The following is a 13,300-nucleotide window of genomic DNA, read 5'->3' on the forward strand; positions in this document are numbered from 1 at the left end:
CAACCCTCCCCGTGCCACTCTCCGCTCAACTGACCTGCTGTCCTCCAACACTTTGCGCGGCGCTAAGCAAGGGGTAAAAATAATTTGCGGAACAGACGCGGAAAGAAACGATGGAACAATATGGAAACGGAAACTTCGCGGTAAATTTAACATCCTCGTTAAAACTCCGCGCAGGGTAAGTTCTTGCGGAAAAGGAACAAAGAGAGGGGGACAGCGTTCATCTCGCGAGAGGGGGACAGACGAACGGAACACATGCACTGTGTGGCAACTTTTTGACCCGGATGAGAGCGTGGATGATTAAAGGGTGAAGAAGAAGAAGCTTCCCTTTATCGGTGAACGGCGTAGGGTGAAATCATTGGGAAACGAAGGAACGTCCCGTGGGGAGTCTCGAAACGACTTCCTAACCTCGCAGCATCCCGTTTTCGACGTCGTGCTCGTTTCCGCCGATGTGAAATTACCGTGCAAATGCAATTGAAGACTTGCGAGAGTAAATATGATTCGAAAACCGGGGTCGTGGCTGAGGGAACTGGGAGAGCCTCGGAGATGAAACGATGAAAAAAGGTCGAGGAGTAGCGTGGCTCGAATCCCTACGATTTCGTCACGTCCTGTGCCCTATTCGCTGCCGAACACTGCCAAACACTTTGGAAAATCAACATCGTTGCCAACACGATCTCTCGCTTTTACGAAATTTCGAAAATTTCCATTATCGAACGCGTCGACGAGAATTGACAATCTCTCTAGGGATTAGGGAAGCACGGAGAGGGTTGTTAATCCCGCGAATTAAATATTCCATGTCGTTGAACGTCCGTTCTGATTTCTGATGAGATCCGCGACCGTAAACAATGTTTCGTTAGGGTGCCTTTGATTTCGAATTAAAAACTCGATGCAATATAGGGGACTGGCAATAGAAATCCTACCTAGGAAATTTTTCATTGAAGATGCATTAAAATATCGAGTAACCAATGTCAACCTGACATCTTCACTTGCATGGAAAACGCTATGATATAATACGTAGAACGAAAGATCGAGAGTTGCTGGGTAAAAGCTATTTAATCGATTAATAGACTTCGCTAATTGCGCGTCGTTATAGAATACTACAGTTTCAGAGAACCCAAACAGCATTAATAACAGCTTCTAAACCAGTCTAACAAAGGAGCCGCCATTCCAAATGTATCTTCCCAAAAATTCTCACAATCGGGTCAAATCGATCAAAATCTTGGACCCCACGATAATTTCACGATTCTTTATCTACGAGATCAGACTTTGCTTGCCTCGGTTGATCATTGACAGCGAGAGAAGTGACGCGAGTTTCGCAAACAGGAGTAATGTACGATACTCGGGCGCAAAATTGTGTAAAGGTAAATAGCAATGGTAACTTACCCTTGGCAGCGAGCTGCGTCAGCCAGTAGATTGGTCGAGGATCATCGCGATTACCCGCTCAGGGTAGTCGATCACGTTGCCGCACATTAGGGAAAGGATCACAGAGCCTCTTGGTTTCACAGTTTAAAGGATGATGACCCCACTTTTCTCTCGTCAGAAAGTCAAGGTGTCACGTGCAACACCGAGTCAACAGCTCTGGTAGTGCCCACGTGACGTATCATGCGCGTACCCGCATGAAACAGGAGCAGGTGCCATTGTCGGCAACGTTCGATTAAAAATGACTGAGACAATGGAATCGACTCGGCACCGAACCCAATGAAACGAGCAGCGTATTTCCGTGATCACGAGTTTCACGTGACCGAGGACGCTTTTGACCGAATTCAGCCTCCTAACTAGAGGGACGAACAGGGGAAAGAACCGCGCGAGGATTCGTCGATGATGAATCATGGAACAAAGTCACCAAACTTCGAACATCTACGAAATTCGTGGAAAAGTATCGGAAATTGAGAGAAGGATCGATATATAACTCGGAAGATCAAGATACTGTCAACTGTTACACACCATATGGTTACAGTTGGGTGGACTGTACTCTGACACAACAACGGATACTTGGTTTATTTTTCTTGGAAATTGAACTGTCTGGTGACATGACACGAAGATTATAGAACTGGGATATTCCAATGGACACTGAGTGCCAACGAGGGATACGAAAAATTGCGTTACTTACGAACAGGTAGCACTGCGAGGCTCTGCTCGCGACTCGTGCCTCTACGAGGAACGTTGGAAGGCTTGCGAAGGCATTTGGAACAGGTTCTGATCTGGAACAGATGTTCGAACGAGGAATAAAAGTCGCGAGGGATCGATAGATCTTGCGACTAGTTCGGATGGAAAAGAAGTCTGTCTGAGGTCACTTTGACAAGCCCCTAACGAACGATGGGGAGACGTGGGAGCAAAGTACGTGAGAAACTCTGACACGCGCTATGTCGGATTGCATTCGAGAGGAGCTCGTGATAAGGGGTTGTTGACTGTGCGGATGCGGACGTTAGACTGAAGCAGCGGTAGGATCGCTTCGAGGATCATGTTGGACGGACATTCGCGATCGGGAGTGGCTCTGACTTGATTTCCAGGGGCGCATGCGCGCCCCCTTTTTCAACCAAAAGACCCCACTAACAGCTCAGGCGTTTTCCACCTTCCTTCGTCCCCACTCCTGCAGCCACCAACACTATTCAAAAGCGCCCTCCGACTAAAGGGTAGGGTGGATAGGTGATACGGTGACGAGACACCTATATGTTCGGTATATCGGCTGCGTCCAGAGGGAAGAAGGAAGGGAAACGCTGAGAGGCAGAGGAAAGGGTGCGTGCGCGAGAGTTTCGACCCCTCCTCTTCCTACTCCTCTCGTAACGTCGTCGGAAGAATGGTCGAGAGGGTCTACTTCTTCGGTTAGAATTCCGCGAAAAATTCACTCGAGAAACATACGTCTTTACCTTTCGATCGCCGGCTATTATCAGACATGGTCCGTTGCAGTCTGCTTTTCCACGTATGTCCGTTTCTAAGTAGACGGTAGCTTTCCAGAATCGCGGTAGGATAGTAATTAGCCCGTTTAATTATGTCAGTGCGGACGGGGTGGTTGTATCGGAGGAAGTTAGTTTCTAAATAAAAAATGCAATTACCCGGTTGCCGTTGATATTTCGCGTCGGGATATTATTACTTGATCGTGGAAGAAATGTCGTTATGAAAAATTTCACGGCAGAGTAACTCGTATACAACGTAATGTTAAAATACACGTAGAGGGAGGGGGGAATGAGGAGAGAAAGCAAACAAGCGACGGAGGGGTGGAGTGAGGGTGGAAGAGGAAGAGTAATAATTGGTTCTAGTACTTCCCTCCAGGTTCTATTTAATATTTATTCCTGTAAATCTTTGATTGCGCTGGACGGGGATAGGTGGATAGACGATATCGGTTCGAGAGAGGGGATTGGCAAAAGGTGAGGTGCGCGCGCGTTTTCGAGCCCTCCCTTTCTACGATCGCACATCGACGAAGAGAAAGATAAAAGGTTTCGTTGCACCTTCTCGCTCTGTCTGGCTTATTGCCGAGGGGACGAGGTGCAGGAGAATTTTCACAACGGGAAGAAATTTTCTTCCGAGGCGTGAGAGAGTACCCATTCATGCAAACTATCCTCGTAAAACTTGTTTGGGATAGATTAACAGTGCTGAGAATTCGCTAGGCTCGTTTGCGAAATAACATGCGTACGCGATGGATAGTGCGTGCATGGTGAATGTTATTTCCAACAGCGACCATGGCAAGATAGCCTGCTTTCGCAAGTGAAGTTAATCGAGAAAAATCTCTGAGAAGTTACGTTCCTACCTTTACCGATGTAATTCCAGGATCCTTCGGAAGAAATATTTTTACTCGACTCGATTGACTTCGGTATGGGAAATTTAACTCCATGACAGAGAATTGTCGCGAATTTGCATGGAATTTGGGAAAAAGGATTTTATCGAATTGGATGTCGATTGATTAACGAGATATAAGGGAGTGAAAATATAAAAGGTATATAGTGTCCAACACGTGAAGTAGCTAAATTTTAGGGTCAGATGTGTCTCAGTTTTCTCAACCTTCTTCCTACTAGAACGAACGAAACCTTATCTCCTATCACGGTTAATAAGGGAAAAGTGACATATTGCGCGATGTCCTGACTATCGAGTGACACTGTACTTTCGGGAAATAATAATAACAGAGATCGGGAATTCGATCATGCGTTGCATCATTAAATACCCGATGAATGTCCATTTTCGATGAAGCTATACTTATCGCGTGATGTATACGCGAAAATAGCAGGTTCATCTATACGAACAAATATATCCATCACCTAGGGAATTAGTAACAAAGAACAATACTGTGCAAGCATAACTCCCTAAGATATACAAAATGGAAGACATTAAGGACATAAAAATTGAACAACAATTTGTGGATAGGAATGGACACCAATATCTTCTACGCTTTTTAACAATTAACGCATTAGCATATTTAGATAAAAATATTTAAATAATGAAAACAACTCGCTATAAACTATTTTAAACTAAAAAATTGATTGACACTTTCTAGAAAATTCTTCTCTCTCTTTCTCACTCTTATTAACCGTTACACACCCATGTTTTCTCTTTGACAATTCTCACATAACTGTTTTAATAACACGTGTAATGATAATAATAAAAGAAAGACGAAAGAGTATTTTCTAGAGTAATAATTATGAAATACGAACACTATTGAAGCTGGTTGATCAGAAGAAAGTAGTCTTCTTGTCAATCGAGAACTTATTTTCGAAGCAATCTGAAGATCGGATTTTTAAACAATTTTTTTCAAATATATATGATATAGGTACTGTTTTAAAGACAAGTGTAGTGATAATAATAAAAGAAAGACGAGAGAGTATTTTCTAGAGTAATAATTATGAAATACGAACACTATTGAAGCTGGTTGATCAGAAGAAAGTATTCTTCGTGTCAATCAAGAAATTATTTTTGAAGTAAGGATTCATCGGGTTGCACGTCGATATTATTTTATGTACTGTTCATCGTAATATTCAATTTTTATCGGAAAATTAAATCGCGATGGGTATGTGGATAGAAATGGACACCAATATCTTCTTCGTTTTTTAACAGTTAACGCATTGGTATATTTAGATAAAAATATTTCAATAATGAAAACATCTCGCGATAAATTATTTTAAACAAAAATATTGTTTGACACTTTCTAGAAATTTCTTTTTCCTCTCTCACTTTTATTAATAGTTATATACCCATGTTTACTTTTTGACGATTCTCACATAACTGTTTTATTCTGGCACATTATCCTAAACATTTTCTCAAACATCATTCATACCAGACTGCACTCGCAAATACTATATTTAGTTTCACTTATTCAACCTCATTCACAGTCACACGTATAAAACCAACACTCACAGCTTTTAATAAATTGCTTTGAATATTTTTGAGAAATTGTTGCATCGAACCATGGAGACTTTGCATTTTGAAATTAACAGGATTCATTTGTACAGTCTCTAACTACACGTGTTGCATTTTCTGTTAAGAGAGATGGAAAATTGCCGATGTCTGAAGGACCTCTTTAAAATCCGTTATCGATGACATTCGTAATTTAGGTTCTTCCTATTATCAGCAATAAAATCTCATCAAAGTTCGCAAAAATTAATTCCGATTAATTCCTATCGTAATTCGGAATAATAATAATAACACTCACACAATTTACAAATTTCATCTGTTTGCGAGGAAGATAAAAATACAATTATATATTGAAAAAATGGATGAATGAAATTTTGTTTTCGGAAAATGATAAGATTCCTTCTGTTCTATAGTTATGAAAATATTATTCCAATATTTTCGTCAACTGCGTCCCGTGGCACTAATCATCTTGCACAAAATAAAATTCGACGTATGACCGTATAATTGTTTCTTTGTCTGGGTATACAGCTTCGAAATTACCCGAAAGGCACTGAAAATCAGTGGCCAGTGTCATCAGGCTGTCGCGCAGCGTATAGCAGAGCTACATAAGATATCGAATCGAATTGAATATCATAATGTTAGTAATCCGATTATAGGATCAGAATTCCATTTGGACATTGAACGAACAAACACATCATGCACCGCTTCTGACGCATGATTTGGGCACTTTATGTGGGAAGAGGTTCAGACAGTACAAATTCTCACACAGTCACGTGTCCAAGCGTACGCGTTCATCTCTCCGCCGCAGAAGCGTGATTTGTCAACCAATGACAGGGGGTGAGGGCTAGTTAGTGTCGTATTCATTACAAATTACAGGCCGTGGTCTGATTTTATGATCCCCAGAAACGCGAAACATACGCGGTCAAAGCTTGTTTTGCGGTATTCCCCCTTTTAATCCACCACAAACGTTCATTTTCTGGTCAATTATTGCTAATTCTCATTAAAACCAAGAATTTGCAACCGCCTGCCAACTGACTGCCGGCCGGCCGGCTATGTGACATCTAAACGTTTCGTTTCATCACTGCAAAGGGACTAATTTGCGTTTCTATTTTAAATTCATCGCCGATATCCCTGTCTTTGTCAGCCCGCGGAGAATATCGGAAGAAAATAGCCTCTCGAAGCGATGTATAATTATTTCGACAATGGGCTAATTGTCTTTCCGACGCAGCTGTCCTTAAATCATTATTAAAACCATAGTCATTTTCAATTACGAAATCCGTCCATTGAATGTTCGATATCCTTTAATTGGTATTTTTATATTACAAACTACCAGTGTCCCTGAATTGTTATTTTTGACAGTGCCAATGTACAGTCTACTGTAATTCGTATTTTCAATATTACTGATCTTCAATACTTTTAATAATCGGTGTTATTATTTTTGCTATTAAGACTGTATTAAGTGTATTTCCATAGCTGTAATTCTTGTCTCGTCTAAAACTTTATTAATATTAATTGGTAATTTAAATTACTAATCCTCCTCTCGTTAGTTTATATTAATATTATTTTTATTATTAAAACAGTGTTTATTTGAAACGATAATTTTTTAATCCTTAACTAAAGCCTAATTCAGATTAACAATGTTTACTTTGAAATCTTGTTCTCTTACTATTAATCATATTACCAACACACTATGAATTTATCGTCAGTTTCACCGTGCATTCTATTCAAATTTTCAATCTTAATTAAATAATTAAAAATAAAATCTACTGGTATCAGCGTTTCTCTCGTGTGGTTTCAAGCTATACTAACTTAAAATTTGTCAGAAGAGTTGCTAAAAATTCATTTACGAATATCATTGCTATTTAGGAAACGGATACATCGTCGTCCATTTTATTTCCGTCCTTATAAATGAATTTTAATCTCTAGCCAAACACCGAAGCCGAAAATCTGGACGAAAATAAGCAAAAAGTCGAAGCGTTGCAAGGGAGGGAGATTTTATTGCATTCCCCATCAATTTTAGTGCTCCGTGAAAATAAAATCGCGGAATCGAAAAAATGGCCGTGAGACGAGAATGAAATCGAAAAGTGGATTACGCTTGGCGCGACTTAAACGTATATATCTATCATTTATATGTGCACGTGAGACAGTAAAACGTGTCAATCTCGTATCCGAGGTAACAATCTCACCTGTGTCATACGGTTACACATGGTCGTAAAATAGAGATCCAATAAAATTATGGGATCGGTACACGGAGATCACGAGATCAAACAACGCGCGAAAAATTCTATAGATTGCTCGAGCAACTTGGAAACTTTCTAAGGAATTTAACCTATTGATTTTCTTGCGATAAGATAAGCTGAGAACGAAAATTTGCGAAACGGTGTCAAAATCTGAGGCCACTAGCTATGTAGACGCAATTGATAAAGCGATACGAAGGATATGCTACAAAATGGTGGATCTAGTAAATTCCATTGAATATTCCGATTTCAGTTTCGTTGATTTAAAGTCATATTTTGAATAATCCAATAGCTATTAAGTGGAGTCTTCTAGTATCTTGTTTGATTTCCTTCAGTATCTTTGAAAAATTATTGCGAGGAACCATTAAGACCTAGTGTTTTGAAATTAACAGAGATTGTTTATACAGTATTGGACTACATGTGATCCAATTTTTGTTACGATAGATTGAAAATTGCCGATGTTACGAGCCGTTGTCTGAAGAGCCTCTTGAACATACGTTATCGACGGTGCTCGTAATTCAGGCTCTTCCTGTTATCAGAAATAAAAATCTGAACTGGATTCCTGGTACTACGCAAAATAAGAAATATCGGTAAATAACAAAATGGTGACGCTCTGAATATATCTCACCGATTTTCTCACTTTCTTTTTGAATATACGACTAGGAAAAAGATAGATGGTATGTTGAAAAATTTTAAAGGATAAAGAGTTTGCTGTTTGCATGTAATGCAAATTATTTACAGTAATAATTGATGATAAATTGATACTTTTCCTGTTTTAGCCTGCCTTATTTTTCATGCATTGTATTCGTAATCACGTATTTGTAATAATTATGGGGTTCAATGAGGTGTTCATCATCCCCTATGCTGGCAGACCGAGTCTACAGCAGGCTGAAGGGTGCGAACGGATAGATGGCCGACGGCTAGCACCAGGCTGAGAATTTATGGCATGGTTATTACCAAAGGAGACACCAGGACAGTTCACGAATTTTTATTATTAGTGCAAACTATATCTCTTCCAATAATTAATTCAATTTATAAATGACGAAATACCACTCGTTATAAGCCTCATATTCGACGACCTCAACAATAAATCTACTATAGCCAAATGACTGGTGAATAAAAAGAAATTGGAAGCTTCAAAAAATGAAATAACGAGAAAAATTGGAAAAATCATTACACGTGTGTATATTGGAAGAAAAATCACGAAGACGAGTGGCTAAGACGGAATTTCTAATGAAAGTTTTGAAAACTGTGATTAGGGGTAGGTTTATTGTTAAGAAAATCTTTACAACGACCACCTGCGTGTCAATATATTGATAGTTGCAATGTTAAATTAAATTGCGAAGAACCGAGAATGAGAAATAAATAGAAATGGTGTGATATAATTTAGATTTGTTTATTATATATATTTAAAGTTTATAGTCGTAGTTTGAATATCGTGTTCTAATTGACAACTTTCTTTGACATATGCTTCACTAAATTATCAGCTTCTTGTTGAACTACCTTTATTTCTGTCGTGAATGATTCATTGAATAAATAAATTAATCACGATATTTATTATCGTGGCTCCACGTCGTCGCTCTACGTTATATTATTTCAAATTTCTAACGAATTCAAACGAAAATTAAGGAAATTAAGAAAGTACCATTTGCGAATTTTTCTTATATATTTCTTATATTTAGAATTTTTATGTTTATATATTTCTTATATTTCTTATCTTCCGAGGTACACGTATAAAAATTATTTTCCAATTTGTTGAAATTGTTACTTTGTTTCTTTGTCTTTTCCATCGAGTGTAACTATACCAGACTATTCACAGAGAACAGCAAGTTGTAAAATAGGAATCTTAATGAAAATTTCTGTACATCTGGCGTTCAATTAATTTTCTCGTGACGAATCAAACATGTTTCCTTTCAACACTCTCGTATTCGACAGATGAGATTAGTATAGCAATATAAATAGCATTCTCTAATCAAGCAGTGCTCCTAATCAAGGTATGAAGAAGAAGCTCTTAAAGTGCACCAGACAGACTTCTCTTGATTAACCAAAGTAACACTAGGTTTCTCGAGTTCAATTACTCTTATTAGTATTAACACTGAAGGGAACAAAAATTTTGAAATATTCTGCTTTTAACCCTTTACACTCGAGAGGCTTCCTTCAGTCATCATTTAATAAAATTTCGAAGCTCGATATTAATTAATATATCAAATTTAAAATAACGTAACAGTATGCGAGGTATCGAAATTAAATAATTCTACGTGTTAATTATTATACGATTTCTTATTTACTGCTTAAAAGATATCATCAGTCTTATGGCAGAAAACTTTTCAACTCGTGCCCTTCTTTAGCCAAAAAATCGTCGAACGCAAGGGGTTAATATCAGAAATAACGAGGATTAACGACGAACTGTAATATCTAAGTATAATATACAGATATAATAATAACTAAAATAAAAATTATTTATTTTGGTTAAATGGAACTGCTATTCCCCCACTACTTAATTTAATTCCACCTGAATGGAATCTAATCCTCTTAACAAAATAACGGAGTGACCAAGAAAGAAGTAATATATCGAGTAACGTGGATCACAAAAATTACCATATTTCCTCATCTTTGTAATAATTGAACTAACAGATTACTGAGATATTCCCAAAAAGAATGAGTTCAAATACGGCACAAATTCGGCGAATTTCACTATAATCGTAAAATAATTAAATCCGTTACTAACGAAACGTGTACAATAAAATTTGCTACCACCAATGGCTATACATCTGGAACCATGTTAAAACGAATCATTTCACGTTTCGCGAACACGCTCGAGCGGAACGACTCGACTCGTATGCAAAACGCAAGTACGCTAACAGTTGCCGCTCGATTGCCTTGCTTAAACGTGTGAATTAATTCGTTAATATCGGAACATTCGTAAGCAGAACCGTCAACGTCTTCCTGATTAATCCCGCTTCCCTGGCACCAGCAAGCCCTTCTTTCAGCTATACGTAAGTCAGGTCGCATTAAACGTGTCAAAGCTTCAAGTGATGTGCTATTAAGTCACGTCGAAATTATGCGGCATGGCAATTTGGACAATTTTCCAGCCGTTTAAACAGCAATATCTTCCCGGTTCCCGACATCCACCCTCTGTTCCTTTCGTCTAAGAGATGCCAGCAGGGTTGGAAATTTTCTACGCGATCGCCACCCTCTACGTACGCGTACAAGACAGAACGTGGTGGCGCGTGCACGAACGTCGGTTCACGTACTCTTCATCGCCGTTGCGCGCAACAAATTCGGTAATTATGCAAATCCCGTGAAGGCCGACGAGCAATCGAATGATTCATCGGGAAATATTCAACCTAGATGCGTTTTTGTCATTTTTATCTTCCGTTGCCTCGCGAACTTACGAATCCAGCTGCCATCTTGATACGGGCAAACGTCAGCCATTTTATTTATAATATGACTGGAGAATGATGCCTTTTTATTGTAGATACTATCTCGCGCCAGATTACTTTTTAACAAATTTGGACCTATGAAATGCAGCTCTGAGGAATGGTAGCAAATTTGCATATAGGAAAAATGGAAAGCACACAAGCAGAAATTTTTCGTAATAATAATAAAGGCTCCTTGGTATATCAGGAACGATGACATTAATAAATTACTAAACGTTCCCTCTGTGCAGGAAGAAATTATTCGTTTGACGAACAAGTATAAAGCTAGAATCGACATCCACATAAATCTACGAACGACGAACTGTTGTATGAATGAATGAATCATAACTGTTAGTGGTGTAACAAAATTATGAGTAACGTTAACATTATTTCTATAAAAGTTGATCGATAACAGTAGATATTTACTTGTTTTCTTCACTGTCTTTTATTACCACGTATATCATAATCTTGCATTAACGATTAACTGACATCAAGTTTCCTCTTAGATTTTTTGGGGCTGATTTAGTACTGTTATAAATATCCACCAAATAATATAATTTTGAGTTAATCGGAATCACTGCTCGCAGTTGGATATTGAAGACACTGTCGACATATAAGTAGAAAATAAAGGAAGAAAATTATACTGTACACGGTGTTGTTAGTGGTGGATGAAATATCAATAACAATAAGAACAATTCTTTATTTAATTAGAAAAAATAATCAAACACAAATGTTAAGTACAAATCTAATTAATTTCTCGCAATCACAGGCTCACACCTATTTTCACTATTACGACTCAATTACAACTGACCTATGCCCAATCTCTCTGGTTCGTTCTTTCTACTTTCATACGTTACATGAACATACACAATTCACGCAACACCTCAATCATTAGACGTGTACTCATTTATCACGATAACCTGAACCATTAGATATTGACATCCTATGCATACTTGTCCCACTCATCCCTTTCTTACAGCATCGATCCTTTATTATATCAACACATATATATTCAAAATCTATGTTAACCATTACCGCAATAACATCTCTCATATGTATGTCACCAAGTTAATCGTAGTACTTGCCGTTTAAAGAAACGGAAGTCAAACGCTATTGACCATTACACAAATATTTGTAAATATTTTTAAATAGACACGAATAATAAAGGGAAAATAGGAAAAAAAAGATTCCTTTTCAAAATCAATTTGCTCCGGTAATTTTATTTTTATTAGCGTTCCTTATTATTATTATTCCGAATTACTATAGGAATTAATCGGAATTAATTTTTGCGAACGTAACTTCGTTGGTGAATTTTTATTTCTGATAATAGGATGAGCCTGAATTATGGACACCATCAATAACAGATTTTTAAGAGATTCTTCAGACAACGACAATTTTCCATTTCTCTTAACAAAAAATGCAACACGTAGTCGAAGATTGTACAACCGAATTTTGTTAATTTCAAAATGCCAAGTCTCGATGATTCTATGCAACAATTTTTCAAAAATATTCGAAGCAAGGTACTAGAAGGTGAGTATTAGTTTTATATGTGTGAATGCGAATGAGGTTGAATAAGTGAAACTCATTTGCGATGATATAAATATAGTATTTATAATAATAAATATAATATAAATATAATTTATTTTTATTTAAATATTGAGATATATACTATAAGAGACACTGTGATAATTTTCTTGTAATTTTTCTAATTGGTTAATCCCGTATAAATAAATAAATAAATAAATATGTGCAAGTGCAATCTAGTATGAATGATTTTTGAGAAAATGCTTAAAAGAATGTGCCAGAATAAAACAGTTATGTGAAGAATTTTCTAGAAAGTGTCAATCAATTTTTTGCTTAAAATAGTTTATCGCGAATTGTTTCCATTATTGAAATATTTTTATCTAAATATACTAATGGGTTAACTATTAAAATTAAAAACGTAGAAGATATTGGTGTCCATTTCTATCCACAAAAGTCCTCCTTAACACTAAACGTCTTAAGGGGTGTCAAATGACCCTTTCCAAAATTTACTTTATAATCGTACATTTATTATTGTTATTTATTTATTTCGCTCATCTAACTTTCCATAATCTCCTATATTATCTAATCGTTTAATTTCTTTCTTTCCGTTTTTAACTTATTTTTCACCAAGAAAAATTCTTTGTATTATGTATTATAACTACGAGGGGTCATTTGACCCCTTACGAAATTTACGTATTTTTCTACAATTCTCCAACTAGAACCTTGATTCTGGACTCACAATCAGATACACTTCTCAAGTTATAGTTTCATTTATCTGAATCT

This window comes from Eufriesea mexicana, unplaced genomic scaffold (assembly GCF_001483705.2).
Source record: "Eufriesea mexicana isolate 0111107269 unplaced genomic scaffold, ASM148370v2 scaffold2128, whole genome shotgun sequence".
In the NCBI taxonomy this organism is placed as follows: domain Eukaryota; kingdom Metazoa; phylum Arthropoda; class Insecta; order Hymenoptera; family Apidae; genus Eufriesea; species Eufriesea mexicana.